Source organism: Scyliorhinus canicula, unplaced genomic scaffold (assembly GCF_902713615.1).
Source record: "Scyliorhinus canicula unplaced genomic scaffold, sScyCan1.1, whole genome shotgun sequence".
NCBI classification, from domain to species: domain Eukaryota; kingdom Metazoa; phylum Chordata; class Chondrichthyes; order Carcharhiniformes; family Scyliorhinidae; genus Scyliorhinus; species Scyliorhinus canicula.
This window is the reverse complement of record NW_024055697.1, coordinates 261,179-276,374: the sequence shown is the minus strand read 5'-3', so window position 1 is coordinate 276,374 and position 15,196 is coordinate 261,179. Positions and strand designations below refer to the sequence as shown.

The 15,196-nt window shown below is 46.7% G+C and overlaps 2 non-coding genes across 2 annotated transcripts; both read right to left on the bottom strand.

The window, feature by feature from the left end:
- Window positions 1–881: 881 nt before the first annotated feature.
- trnad-guc lies at window positions 882–953 on the bottom strand. The gene has a single exon. It is a non-coding gene; the product is annotated as a tRNA-Asp (tRNA).
- A 2,988-nt stretch (window positions 954–3,941) lies between these two features.
- Window positions 3,942–4,013, bottom strand: trnad-guc. Its single transcript has one exon. It is a non-coding gene; the product is annotated as a tRNA-Asp (tRNA).
- Window positions 4,014–15,196: the final 11,183 nt, after the last annotated feature.

Genomic DNA, 15,196 nt, shown 5'->3' with positions numbered 1-15,196 from the left:
ATGCATCAGACTTTTGTGCAAACCAGGGGATGCGCATCCTTGCTTTTCCCAGCAAACACATTGAATTAAACGTTTTTGTTCAATAACAGGACACAATATAAAGAGCGGTGAAATAGGCAGTTTCCAAATTCACGAATCATGTCGACGTTGGGTACAATAGTTTCTGAAGATTGGGGGACCAGAGGACAGCCTCTCCGGGTCGGTTCTGCATGTATTAACAATGACGTTCTTTACACTAACAGGCTGATTACATTTCCTGCTGCTTCGGTAAATCGAAAAGGTTATTGAAGCAAAAATGAACAGAAGTGAAATTCAGGACACACGGTTAAGAAGGATCCACTATGCCTCACTATACAACACTATTCTTGGATGGAAGCTTGTGCGTGTTGCGAGATGATCCGGTACTTCAAATTATTACATTCTGCGTACAGTTTTTGCATTCTTGTCGCGTTTGGAAGACCGTTATTGAATATCACAGCATGCAGGTCAGCTGCATCGGCGATTCTGTTCCTGACGAGCAGTCGTGAGTTACTGCCCGATCCTCCTTGATTGTCTCATTGTTCACGACTTGGCTGTGGTGACCTTTGAAGAAATGTGTTTCAATTGTGTCGTTTTTGCGAATGAAGATCGTGTGCGACAAATGGCGCACGTTGAAGTTTGCATTTGAACTTCTATACGGACAAATGTGGAAAATGAAAACGATATATGCCCTGTTCGCTGACCGACCGAGTGCAGCACAATATTGGCGTGGGCGGATTTAAAGATATGTTTCCAGGACGCCCTTGTCGAGTGCATCTCTTGGGCGATGTGCCTTGGCGGATTTGACAGCTGATGTGCCACTTTTAAAAAGGATTGCCGTTTTCTTCCAGGAGAGGTACAAGCTCCCCGTCGGGGAATTGAACCCCGGTCCCCCGCGTGACAGGCGGGGATACTAACCACTATACTAACGAGGAACTGCGTGAGACCTGGCCCCACCTGGCTCACTGAGGGTTGCTTCCCCTCTAAAATGACTAGATTTTCTGCAGTTTCTTGCTTCTCCTGTTAAATCAGTAATTGCTGTGGCAACTACCTACCGTGTTAAATGACGATCGAGGTTAACTTTGGAAGACAGAATGCAGAACACCCAAACACTTCCGTGTGTGTTGAGCTGTAAGTATTGATGCGGATGTTCACTTCAGACCCTGACATCCGCAAGTCGGCTCATGGTTCAATTGTTGTGGAAATGCCCGCTTTGGACTTGGGTGAGTACAGTAAGAATTCTTACAACACCAGGTTAAAGTCCAACAGGTTTGTTTCAAACACTAGTTTTCGGAGCACTGCTCCTTCCTCAGGTGAATGCTGATTCCTCAGATTCACCTGAGGAAGGACAATTGCTCCGAAAGCTCGTGTTTGAAACAGACCTGTTGGACATTAACGTGGTGTTTGTTATACTTGCTACATGTCTCAATCGCCATCGCTTCACAGGAATATTGAGGAGATCTGTTCCAGAGGCATGAGATGCAGCAGAAAATATTTTCGAAATTGCACTTGGCACCATAAAAAAACGATTTCAATTAACCAGTTGTCTAACCAGGGCAACTATTTAAAATGTCAGCACGAACATTATGCATCAGACTTTTGTGCAAACCAGGGGATGCGCATCCTTGCTTTTCCCAGTAAATACATTGAATTAAACGTTTTTGTTATATAACAGGACACAATATAAAGAGCCGTGGGATAGGCAGGTTCCAAATTCACGAATCATGTCGACGTTGGGTACAATAGTTTCTGAAGATTGGGGGACCAGGGGACAGCGTCTCCGGGTCGGTTCTGCATGTATTAACAATGACGTTCTTTACACTAACAGGCTGATTTCATTTCCTGCTACTTCGGTAAATTGAAAAGGTTATTGAAGCAAAAATGAACAGAATTGAAATTCAGGTCACACCGTTAAGAAGGATCCACTATGCCTCACTATACAACATTATTCTTGAATGGAAGCTTGTGCGTGTTGCGAGATGATCAGGTACTTCAATTTATTACATTCTGCGTACAGTTTTTGCATTCTTGTCGCGTTTGGAAGACCGTTATTGAATATCACAGGATGCAGGTCAGCTGCATCGGCGATTCTGTTCCTGACGAGCAGTCGTGAGTTACTGCCCGATCCTCCTTGATTGTCTCATTGTTGACAACTTGGCTGTGGTGACCTTTGAAGAAATGTGTTTCAATTGTGTCGTTTTTGCGAATGAAGATCGTGTGCGACAAATGGCGCACGTTGAAGTTTGCATTTGAACTTCTATACGGACAAATGTGGAAAATGAAAACGATATATGCCCTGTTCGCTGACCGACCGAGTGCAGCACAATTTTGGCGTGGGCGGATTTAAAGATATGTTTCCAGGACGCCCCGTCGAGTACATCTCTTTTGCGATGGGCTTTGGCGGATTTGACAGCCGATGTGCCACTTTTAAGAAGGATCGTTGTTTAATCTTCCAGGAGAGGTACAAACTCCCCGTCGGTCTCCCGCGTGACAGGCGGGGATACTAACCACTATACTAACGAGGAACTACGTGAGAGCTGGCCCCACCTGGCTCACTGAGGGTTGCTTCCCCTCTAAAATGACTAGATTTTCTGCAGTTTCTTGCTTTTCCTGTTAAATCAGTAATTGCTGTGGCAACTACCTACCGTGTTAAATGACGATCGAGGTTAACTTTGGAAGACAGAATGCAGAACACCCAAACACTTCCGTGTGTGTTGAGCTGTAAGTATTGATGCGGATGTTCACTTCAGACCCTGACATCCGCAAGTCGGCTCATGGTTCAATTGTTGTGGAAATGCCCGCTTTGGACTTGGGTGAGTACAGTAAGAATTCTTACAACACCAGGTTAAAGTCCAACAGGTTTGTTTCAAACACTAGTTTTCGGAGCACTGCTCCTTCCTCAGGTGAATGCTGATTCCTCAGATTCACCTGAGGAAGGACAATTGCTCCGAAAACTCGTGTTTGAAGCATACCTGTTGGACATTAACGTGGTGTTTGTTATACTTGCTACATGTCTCAATCGCCATCGCTTCACAGGAATATTGAGGAGATCTGTTCCTGAGGCATGAGATGCAGCAGAAAATATTTTCGAAATTGCACTTGGCACCATAAAAAAACGATTTCAATTAACCAGTTTTCTAACCAGGGCCACTATTTAAAATGTCAGCACGAAAATTATGCATCAGACTTTTGGGTACAATAGTTTCTGAAGATTGGGGGACCAGGCGACAGCCTCTCCGGGTCGGTTCTGCAAGTATTAACAATGACGTTCTGTACACTAACAGGCTGATTTCATTTCCTGCTGCTTCGGTAAATCGAAAAGGTTATTGAAGCAAAAATGAACAGAAGTGAAATTCAGGTCACACGGTTAAGAAGGATCCACTATGCCTCACTATACAACACTATTCTTGGATGGAAGCTTGTGCGTGTTGCGAGATGATCCGGTACTTCAAATTATTACATTCTGCGTACAGTTTTTGCATTCTTGTCGCGTTTGGAAGACCGTTATTGAATATCACAGCATGCAGGTCAGCTGCATCGGCGATTCTGTTCCTGACGAGCAGTCGTGAGTTACTGCCCGATCCTCCTTGATTGTCTCATTGTTCACGACTTGGCTGTGGTGACCTTTGAAGAAATGTGTTTCAATTGTGTCGTTTTTGCGAATGAAGATCGTGTGCGACAAATGGCGCACGTTGAAGTTTGCATTTGAACTTCAATACGGACAAATGTGGAAAATGAAAACGATATATGCCCTGTTCGCTGACCGACCGAGTGCAGCACAATATTGGCGTGGGCGGATTTAAAGATATGTTTCCAGGACGCCCTTGTCGAGTGCATCTCTTGGGCGATGTGCCTTGGCGGATTTGACAGCTGATGTGCCACTTTTAAAAAGGATTGCCGTTTTCTTCCAGGAGAGGTACAAGCTCCCCGTCGGGGAATTGAACCCCCGTCTCCCGCGTGACAGGCGGGGATACTAACCACTATACTAACGAGGAACTTCGTGAGACCTGGCCCCACCTGGCTCACTGAGGGTTGCTTCCCCTCTAAAATGACTAGATTTTCTGCAGTTTCTTGCTTCTCCTGTTAAATCAGTAATTGCTGTGGCAACTACCTACCGTGTTAAATGACGATCGAGGTTAACTTTGGAAGACAGAATGCAGAACACCCAAACACTTCCGTGTGTGTTGAGCTGTAAGTATTGATGCGGATGTTCACTTCAGACCCTGACATCCGCAAGTCGGCTCATGGTTCAATTGTTGTGGAAATGCCCGCTTTGGACTTGGGTGAGTACAGTAAGAATTCTTACAACACCAGGTTAAAGTCCAACAGGATTGTTTCAAACACTAGTTTTCGGAGCACTGCTCCTTCCTCAGGTGAATGCTGATTCCTCAGATTCACCTGAGGAAGGACAATTGCTCCGAAAACTCGTGTTTGAAGCATACCTGTTGGACATTAACGTGGTGTTTGTTATACTTGCTACATGTCTCAATCGCCATCGCTTCACAGGAATATTGAGGAGATCTGTTCCTGAGGCATGAGATGCAGCAGAAAATATTTTCGAAATTGCACTTGGCACCATAAAAAAACGATTTCAATTAACCAGTTTTCTAACCAGGGCCACTATTTAACATGTCAGCACGAACATTATGCATCAGACTTTTGTGCAAACCAGGGGATGCGCATCCTTGCTTTTCCCAGAAAACACATTGAATTAAACGTTTTTGTTCAATAACAGGACACAATATAAAGAGCGGTGAAATAGGCAGTTTCCAAATTCACGAATCATGTCGACGTTGGGTACAATAGTTTCTGAAGATTGGGGGACCAGGGGACAGCCTCTCCGGGTCCGGTCTGCATGTATTAACAATGACGTTCTGTACACTAACAGGCTGATTTCATTTCCTGCTGCTTCGGTAAATCGAAAAGGTTATTGAAGCAAAAATGAACAGAAGTGAAATTCAGGACACACGGTTAAGAAGGATCCACTATGCCTCACTATACAACACTATTCTTGGATGGAAGCTTGTGCGTGTTGCGAGATGATCCGGTACTTCAAATTATTACATTCTGCGTACAGTTTTTGCATTCTTGTCGCGTTTGGAAGACCGTTATTGAGTATCACAGCATGCAGGTCAGCTGCATCGGCGATTCTGTTCCTGACGAGCAGTCGTGAGTTACTGCCCGATCCTCCTTGATTGTCTCATTGTTCACGACTTGGCTGTGGTGACCTTTGAAGAAATGTGTTTCAATTGTGTCGTTTTTGCGAATGAAGATCGTGTGCGACAAATGGCGCACGTTGAAGTTTGCATTTGAACTTCAATACGGACAAATGTGGAAAATGAAAACGATGTATGCCCTGTTCGCTGACCGACCGAGTGCAGCACAATATTGGCGTGGGCGGATTTAAAGATATGTTTCCAGGACGCCCTTGTCGAGTGCATCTCTTGGGCGATGTGCCTTGGCGGATTTGACAGCTGATGTGCCACTTTTAAAAATGTATTGCCGTTTTCTTCCAGGAGAGGTACAAGCTCCCCGTCGGGGAATTGAACCGCGGTCTCCCGCGTGACAGGCGGGGATACTAACCACTATACTAACGAGGAACTGCGTGAGACCTGGCCCCACCTGGCTCACTGAGGGTTGCTTCCCCTCTAAAATGACTAGATTTTCTGCAGTTTCTTGCTTTTCCTGTTAAATCAGTAATTGCTGTGGCAACTACCTACCGTGTTAAATGACGATCGAGGTCTGTCTCTTCAAAGAGTAATCGCCATCATTGATCAGTTTTCCGTAGAAGTGGCAAGAATTCTTTCCCCGTTTTCTGAAATGTCTGTTTTGTTCTTTAGTTCTTTCTTTGAATCTTTGTTCTGAAGCCAGGTCACTGACAGTGGAACAGTGAGGAACAGGAGAGTGATGGGTTCACCTCCTTCCAACGATGGCCTGACAAATGTTGTTTTAGTGAAGAATCCAAAATAAAACCAAGCAGATCATTCGGATAAAGTCCAGTGAAGGTGGGGGGTGGGGGGGGGGGGGGGGGGGCGGGGGGAGTTAACTTCCCAAGACATTGTGGAAGAATGATGAAGAAAATAACATTTGCATTTAGAATAGAATCTCATCCATTCCACTGTAAAATTAAATTTTTCTGTGTTGCACAGGGCACGAAAACTGAAAGTTCATTGGTTTATTATTGAGAGCAGCAGAATTAGGCGAGTTCCCCCATCTCGTCTGCTCCACCATTCGATCATAGCTGGTACGTTCCTCACCCCCTTATCTCGCCTTCTCCCCATAACCCCTGGTCTCCTTTTCAATCACAAAATCACCTCATTAATCAAGAGCAGGAAATTTGTGATCAAGGTGCTATTACCTGAAGGGCTACAGGTTCTGAGATGGAAGATGAAATCAGACAGAATAGGTCTTCATTTCAACAGGAGAACTAAGAGCAGGAGTCGGCAATTTAGCCTCTCGAGCCTGCTCCACAGTTCAATACGTCCATGGATAATCGCATTCTGGCGTCACCCCCCAGTCCTGACAATTTATCCATAACCCTTCAACCCATTAACAATCAATAATCTGTCTAACTCCTCATTAAATTTACTCAGTCCCAACATCCACCGCACTCTGGAGCAGCGAATTCCAGATTCACGGCCCTTTGGTAGAAGTAATTTCTCCTCATCTCAGTTTTAAATGTGCTGCCCCGGAACCTGATCAATTCTATCTCCCCTCATTCTTCTAAACCAGAGAGTATCGACCGAAACTGGACAATCTCTCTTCAAACAACAAACCCGTCATCTGTGGAATCAGTCTGGTGACCAGCCTCTGAACGGCCTTCAATGCCGTGACATCTTTCCTAAAGTAAGGGGACCAAACCAGCGCCACACTCCAGGTGTGGTCTTACCAGTACTACAAAGCAGAATGTGCATGGGGGGCCTGGCCCTCCCCAACTTTCGATATTACCTCTGGGCAGCCACGGCAGAAAGAATAAGGGGTGGGTGATGGAACCAAACACAGAATGGGGGAGAATGGGGGAGTCCTCCCATTGAGGAATGGCCCTTCGGACCCTCACCACAGCAGCGGTCCAACCCTGTCAATAAAATACACAACACGCCCAGTGGTGGTGGCATCACTGAGAGCCTGGAACCAGATGAAGCAGCACCTGGGTCTGACCGAGGCATCTACATGGAGCCCATCAGCAGGAAGCACAGTTTCCACCGACCATGCCCGAAGACGGCTTTAATATCGGGAGACCGGACGGGGGGGGAACTGACGGTTCAAGACATTTACATGGGAGACAAATTATCGACATTTGAGGAACTGACGGACAGACTGGAACTACTGAACGGCAATGCACTCCAAAATCTGCAGGTCAAACACTTTCTCAGCCAAGAGACAACAACATGTCCACAAAACCCTGGGAAGCACAATGCTAAATGCGTTCCTGGAGGCGGATTGTCGAGGGAAGGGGAACTGCGCGAACCTGAACGGACGACGTTTAGAAAGGACACGCTCCCCACTGTATAAAACAAGGGGACAATGGGAGGAAGAGCTTAGGACGGAAACAGGGTGGGGACTCAGGAACCAAGTAAATAACAGGGCCAACTGCACCTCCTCCTGCGCAAGGCTGATCCTCATGCAGATACAAGTGGTGAACAGAGCACAGCTGACAAGAACCCGAATGAGCAGGTTCTTCCCAGAGGTGAAGTATAAATGTGAATGGTGACAGAGAGGCTGAATCACACAACCTCACAAGTACTGGGCCTGCGATCAGAGAGCCCAACACAAGGCTAGAAGAAAGAGAACCTGCAAAGATAGGCCAACAACAGGATAGTAAGAAGTCTTACAACACCAGGTTAAAATGCAACAGGTTTGTTTCAAACACGAGCTTTCGGAGCGCAGCTCCTTCCTCAGGTGAATGGAGAGGTATGATTCAGAAACATTTATATAGACAAAGTCAGAGATGCTGGACAATGCTTGGAATGCAAGCTTTTGCAGGTAATCAAATCATTACAGATCCAGAGAGACGGATAATCACAGGTTAAATAGGTGTGAACTATCTCAAACCAGAACAGTTGGTGGAATTTTGCAAGTCCAGGCCAGATGGTGGATGTAATGCAACATGAATCCAAGATTCCGGTTGAGGCCGCACTCATGCGTGCGGAACTAGGTATATGTTTTTGCTCGGCGATTCTGCGTTGTCGCTTGTCCTGAGGGCTGCCTTGCAGAACGCTTACCCGGACATCAGAGGCTGAATACCCTTGACTGCTGAAGTGTTCCCGACTGGAAGGGAACATTCCTGCCTGGTGATTGTCGCGCGATGCCAGTTCATTCGTTGTCGCAGTGTCTGCATGGTCTCGCCAATGTACCACACTTCAGGACATCCTTTCCTGCAGCGTAAGAGGTAGACACATTGGTCGAGTCGCACGAGTGTGTACCGCGTACCTGGTGGGTGGTGTTTCCATGTGTAATGCTTAGGGCAGCAGGGTAGCATGGTGGTTAGCATAAGTGCTTCACAGCTCCAGGGTCCCAGGTTCGATTCCCGGCTGGGTCACTGTCTGTGTGGAGTCTGCACGTCCTCCCCCTGTGTGCGTGGGTTTCCTCCAGGTGCTCCGGTTTCCTCCCACAGTCCAAAGATATGCGGGTTAGGTGGATTGGCCATGCTAAATTGCCTGTAGTGTCCTAATAGAAAGGTTAAGGGGGGGAGTTGTTGGGTTACTGGTATTGGGTGGATGCGTGGGTTTGGGTAGGGTGATCATTGCTCGGCACAACATCGAGGGCCGAAGGGCCTGTTCTGTACTGTTCTATATTCTATAATGGTGGTATCCAAGTCAATGATTTGGCATGTCTTGATTGCCCTGGCAGGGTTGTGTGGTGTCGTGCTCTCTGTTCTGAAGTCTTCGTAATTTGCTGCAAGCAATAGTTTGTTTGAGGTTGCGCGGCCTGTTTGAAGGCCAGTAGTGGGGGTGTGGGGATGACCTTGGCAAGATGTTCATCTTCATTGATGATGTGTTGAAGGCTGCGAAGAAGATGTCGTAGTTTCTCCGCCCCAGGAAAGTACTGGACGACGAAGGGTACTCTGTCAGTGGTGTCCCGTGTTTGTCTTCTGAGGAGGTCGGTGCGGTTTTTTGCTGTGGCGCGTTGGAACTGTCGATCGATGAGTCGCGCGCCATATCCCGTTCGTACGAGAGCATCTTTCAGCATCTGTAGGTGTCTGTTACGCTCCTCCTCGTCTGAGAAGATCCTGTGTATGCGGAGGGCTTGTCCATAGGGGATGGCTTCTTTAATGTGTTTCGGGTGAAAGCTGGAGAAGTGGAGCATCGTGAGGTTGTCTGTGGGCTTGCGGTAAAGCAAAGTGCTGAGGTGACCGTCCTTGATGGAGATGAGTGTGTCCAAGAATGCAACAGATTTTGGAGAATAGTCCATGGTGAGTCTGATGATGGGATGGAATTGATTGATCTCATCGTGTAGTCGTTTCAGTGATTCTTCGCTGTGGGTCCAAACGAAAAAAAAGTCATTGATGTATCTGGTGTATAACATCGGTTGAAGGTCCTGTGCAGTGAGGAAGTCTTGTTCAAACTTGTGCATGAAGATGTTGGCATATTGAGGTGTGAATTTGGTCCCCATGGCCGTTACATGCATCTGGATGAAGAATTTGTTGTCGAAGGTGAAGACGTTGTGATCTAGAATGAAGCGGATGAGTTGCAGAATTGCGTCCGGAGATTTGCAGTTGTCGGTGTTGAGGACTGGGGCTGTTGCAGCAATGCCGTTGTCATGGGGGATGCTGGTGTAGAGTGCCGAGACATCCATTGTGACTAGGAATGTTCCTGGTTCAACTGGTCCATGGGTGCTGAGTTTCTGTAGGAAGTCCGTTGTGTCGCGACAGAACCTGGGTGTACCTTGCACGATGGGTTTCAAGATGCCCTCGATGTGGCCAGAGAGGTTTTCACACAGGGTCCCATTGCCTGAAACGATAGGACGGCCTGGTGTGTTGGCCTTGTGTATTTTTGGGAGGCAGTTGAGATCTCCAATGCGGGGATTACGTGGGATGAGAGCGCGTAGGGTGCTCTGAAGGTCTGGTTCCAAGGTCCTGATCAGTCTGTTTAGTTGGCAGATGTGTTCCTTCGTTGAATCTGCGGGTAACTGAAAAATGAAAATCGCTTATTGTCACGAGTAGGCTTCAATGAAGTTACTGTGAAAAGCCCCTAGTCGCCACATTCCGGTGCCTGTCCGGGGAGGCTGATACGGGAATCGAACCGTGCTGCTGGCCTGCTTGGTCTGCCTTAAAAGCCACCGATTTAGCCCAATGAGCTATATCAGCCCCTAACTGTCTGTAGTGTTCCTGGTTGTTGAGTTGTTGGTATACTTCTTTGCAGTAGTCCGTTCTATTCAGTATGACAGTGGCCCTCAATTATGAATGGGTTCTGTCTGTATCCAGATTTGAGTGTACCTTGCGCCTGTTCACTTGTGGAAAGATGAATTTGCTGCCCAGATTGGTGTGTGACTTTCCCCTGTCCAGATTTGAATGTGTCTTTCACCTGTCCAGAAAGTGAATGAGTTACTTCATTCTCCTGATTAGAGTGTGCCATGCCATTGCCCAGATATGAATGGGTCAGTTCCCTATTCCAGATTTTATTGTGCCTTTCCCCTGTCCACATATGTCTTTTCTCTGTCCAGTAGTGAATGTGTCAGTTCCCTCTCCAGATTTGAGTTTGTCTATCCTCTGTCAGTAAGTGATGGGGTGTGCCTTTCTATTGTCCCATTGTGAATATGTCAGTTCCCTCATCCAGATTTGAGTGTGTCTTACTCCAGTCCATTTGAGGATGGATCAGTACCCTAAACAGCTTCGACTGTCATTTTCCTTTGACCAGAGAATGATCAATGCCCTCTACAGATTTGATTGTTATCCCCTGTCCAGTTATGAATGTATCAGTTCCCTGGCCAGATTTGAGTGTGTCTTTCCCCTGTCCCGTTGTGAAAGGATCAGTTCCCTTTCCAGATTTGAGTGTGTCTTTTCCCTGTCCCGTTGTGAGGGAGTATTTGCCCTCTCCAGTAGTGAATGGGTCCAGTAGTGAATGGGTCAGTTCCCTCTCCAGATTGAGTGTGTCTTTCCCCGGTACAGCTGTTAATGGATCAGTTCCCTGTCCAGATTTGAGTGTGCCTTTCCCATGTCAAGTTCTGAATGGGCCAGTTCCCTGTCCAGTGCGTCTTTATTAGAATTAGAATAGTACAGCACAGAACAGGCCCTTCGGCCCTCGATGTTGTGCCGAGCAATGATCACCCTACTCAAACCCACGTATCCACCCGATACCAGTAACCCAACAACCCCCATTAACCTTATTTTTTAGGACACTATGGGCAATTTAGCCTGGCCAATCCACCTAACCCGCACATCTTTGGACTGTGGGAGGAAACCGGAGCAACCGGAGGAAACCCACGCGGAGGACGTGCAGACTCCACACAGACAGTGACCCAGCCGGGAATCGAACCTGGGACCCTGGAGCTGTGAAGCCTTGATGCTAACCACCATGCTACCGTGCTGCCCCCAATTATCATGTCCAGTTGTGAATGTGTCAGTTCCCTGACCAGATTTGAGTGTGTCTTTTCCCTTTCCAGTAGTGAATGGGTCAGTTCCTTCTCCAGATCTGAGTATGTCTATCCTCTGGCCAGTAAGTGAATGAGTTACTTCCTCCTCTAGATTGGAGTGTGCCTTTCCACTGTCCAATTGTGAATATGTCAGTACCCTAACAGATTTGGCTGTGGTTTTCATTAGTCCAGAAAGGGAATGGGTGAGTTCCCTCATCCAGATTTGAGTGTCTTTCTCCAGTCCATTTGAGGATGGATCAGTACCCTAAACAGCTCGACTGTCGTTTACTTTTGGCCAGGGAATGGTCAATTCACTCTCCAGATTTCAGTGTTATCCCCTGTCCAGTTATGAATGGGTCAGTTCCCTGTCCAGATTTGAGTGTGTTTTTCCCCATCCAGTTGTGAATGGATCAGTTCCCTGTCCAGATTTGAGTGTGTTTTTCCCCATCCAGTTGTGAATGGATCAGTTCCCTGCCCAGAATTGAGTGTGTCTTTCCCCTGTTCAGTTATGAAAGTGTCAGTACCCTATCCAGATTTGAGAGTCGTTTCACTGCCCAGTCGTGAATGGGTCAGTTCCCTCTCCAGATTTGACTATGCCTATCCTGTGTCCAGTAAGTGAATGAGTTACTTCCTCCTCTAGATTGGAGTGTGCCTTTCCACTGTCCAGTTGTGAATGTGTCAATTCCCATCCAGATTTATCCTGCCTGTTGAGGCTGTTTCAGTACCCTAAAGTGCTTCGACTATGGTTTTCTCTTGACCAGAAAGTGAATAGATAATTCACACTCCAGATTTGAGTATTTTCCCTTGTCCAAATGTAAATGCATCCGATCCCAGTCGAGATTTCAGTGTGTCTTCTCCCACCAGTTGTGAGAGTGTATTTCCCCTCTCCAGTAGTGAATGGGTCAGTTCCCCCTCCTGATATGAGTGTGCCTTTCCTCTGTCCAGATATGAATGGCCAGTTTCCTGTTCAGTTCCATAGAGTATTTCCTCTATTCAGTAGTGAATGGGTCAGTTCCCTCTCCAGGGTTGAGTGTGGCTTTTCCCTTTCGTTGTGAATGTGTCAGTTCCCTCTCCAGGTTTGAGTATGTCTAACCTCTGTCCAGTAAGTGAATAAGTTATTTCCTTCTCCTGATTGGTGTGTGTCATTCTGCTGTTCAGTTGTGAGTGAGTGAGTTCCCTGTCCAGGTTTGAGTGTGACACTTCCATGTCCTGTTCTGAATGGGTCAGTTCCCTGTTCAGATTTAAGTGAGTCTTTTCCCTGTCCAGTAGTGAATGGGTCAATTCCCTCTCCAGGTTTGAGCGTGCATCTTCCTTGTCCAGTTGTGAATGGATCCGTTCTCTGCCTAGATTTGAGTAAGCCTTTTCCCTGTACAGTAGTGAATGGGTCAGTTCCCTTTCCAGAGTTGAGTTTGTCTTCCCCTGGACAGATTTGAATGGGTCAGTTCCCTCTCCAGATTTGAGTGTGTCTTTTCACTGCTCAGTTCTGAATGGATCAATTCCCAGTCCAGGTTTGTGTGTGCCTTTCCCAGCCCAGTAGTGAATGGGTCAATTCCCTCTCCAGGTTTGAGCGTGCATCTTCCGTGTCCAGTTGTGAATGGCTCAGTTCTCTGTCTAGATTTGAGTATGCCTTTTCCCTGTCCAGTAGTGAATGAGTCAATTCCCTTTCCAGAGTTGAGTTTGTTTTTTCCCTGTACAGATTTGAACATAGAACATAGAACGATACAGCGCAGTACAGGCCCTTCGGCCCTCGATGTTGCACCGACATGGAAAAAAACTAAAGGCCATCTAACCTACACTATGCCCTTATCATCCATATGCTTATCCAATAACCTTTTAAATGCCCTTAATGTTGGCGAGTTCACTACTGTTGCAGGTAGGGCATTCCACGGCCTCACCACTCTTTGCATAAATAACCCACCTCTGACCTCTGTCCTATATCTATTACCCCTCAATGTAAGGCTATGTCCCCTCGTGCTAGCCACCTCCATCCGCGGGAGAAGGCTCTCGCTGTCCACCCTATCTAACCCTCTGATCATTTTGTATGCCTCTATTAAGTCACCTCTTAACCTTCTCTCGAAAGAAAACAACCTCAAGTCCATCAGCCTTTCCTCATAAGATTTTCTCTCCATACCAGGCAACATCCTGGTAAATCTCCTCTGCACCCGTTCCAAAGCTTCCATGTCCTTCCTATAATGAGGCGACCAGAACTGTACGCAATACTCCAAATGCGGCCGTACCAGAGTTTTGTACAACTGCAACATGACCTCATGGCTCCGGAACTCAATCCCTCTACCAATAAAGGCCAACACACCATAGGCCTTCTTCACAACCCTATCAACCTGGGTGGCAACTTTCAGGGATCTATGTACATGGACACCGAGATCCCTCTGCTCATCCACACTACCAAGAATTTTACCATTAGCCAAATATTCCGCATTCCTGTTATTCTTTCCAAAGTGAATCACCTCACACTTCTCCACATTAAACTCCATTTGCCACCTCTCAGCCCAGCTCTGCAGCTTATCAATGTCCCTCTGTAACCTGCAAAATCCTTCCGCACTGTCTACAACTCCACCGACTTTTGTGTCGTCTGCAAATTTAATCACCCATTCTTCTGCGCCCTCCTCTAGGTCAAACAGCAACGGCCCCAGAACAGATCCTTGTGGTACGCCACTCGTAACTGAACTCCATTCTGAACATTTCCCATCAACTATCACTTTCTGTCTTCTTTCAACTAGCCAATTTCTGATCCACATCTCTAAATCACCCTCAATCCCCAGCCTCCGTATTTTCTGCAATAGCCGACCATGGGGAACCTTATCAAACGCTTTACTGAAATCCATATACACCACATCAACTGCTCTACCCTCGTCTACCTGTTCAGTCACCTTCTCAAAGAACTCGATAAGGTTTGCGAGGCATGACCTATCCTTCACAAAACCATGCTGACTATCCCTAATCATATTATTCCTATCTAGATGATTATAAATCGTATCTTTTATAATCCTCTCCAAGACTTTACCCACCACAGACGTGAGGCTCACCGGCCGATAGTTACCGGGGTTATCTCTACTCCCCTTCTTGAACAAAGGGACCACATTTGCTATCCTCCAGTCCTCTGGCACTATTCCTGTAGACAATGATGACCTAAAAATCAAACCCAAAGGTTCAGCAATCTCTTCCCTGGCTTCCCAGAGAATCCTAGGATAAATCCCATCAGGCCCCGGGGACTTATCTATTTTCACCTTGTCCAGAATTGCTAACACTTCTTCCCTACGCACCTCAGTGCCATCGATTCTAATAGCCTGGGTCTCAGCAGTCTCCTCCACAATATTATCTTTTTCCTGAGTGAATACTGACGAAAAGTATTAATTTAGTATCTCGCTTATCTCCTCAGCCTCCACACACAACTTCCCACCACTCTCCTTGACTGGCCCTACTCTTACCCTCGTCATTCTTTTATTCCTGACAAACTATAGAAAGCTTTTGGGTTTTCCATGATCCTACCTGCCAAAGACTTCTCATGTACCCTCCTTGCTCGTCTTAGCTCTCTCTTTAGATCCTTCCTCGCTTCCTTGTAACTATCAAGCGCCCCAACTGAAACTTC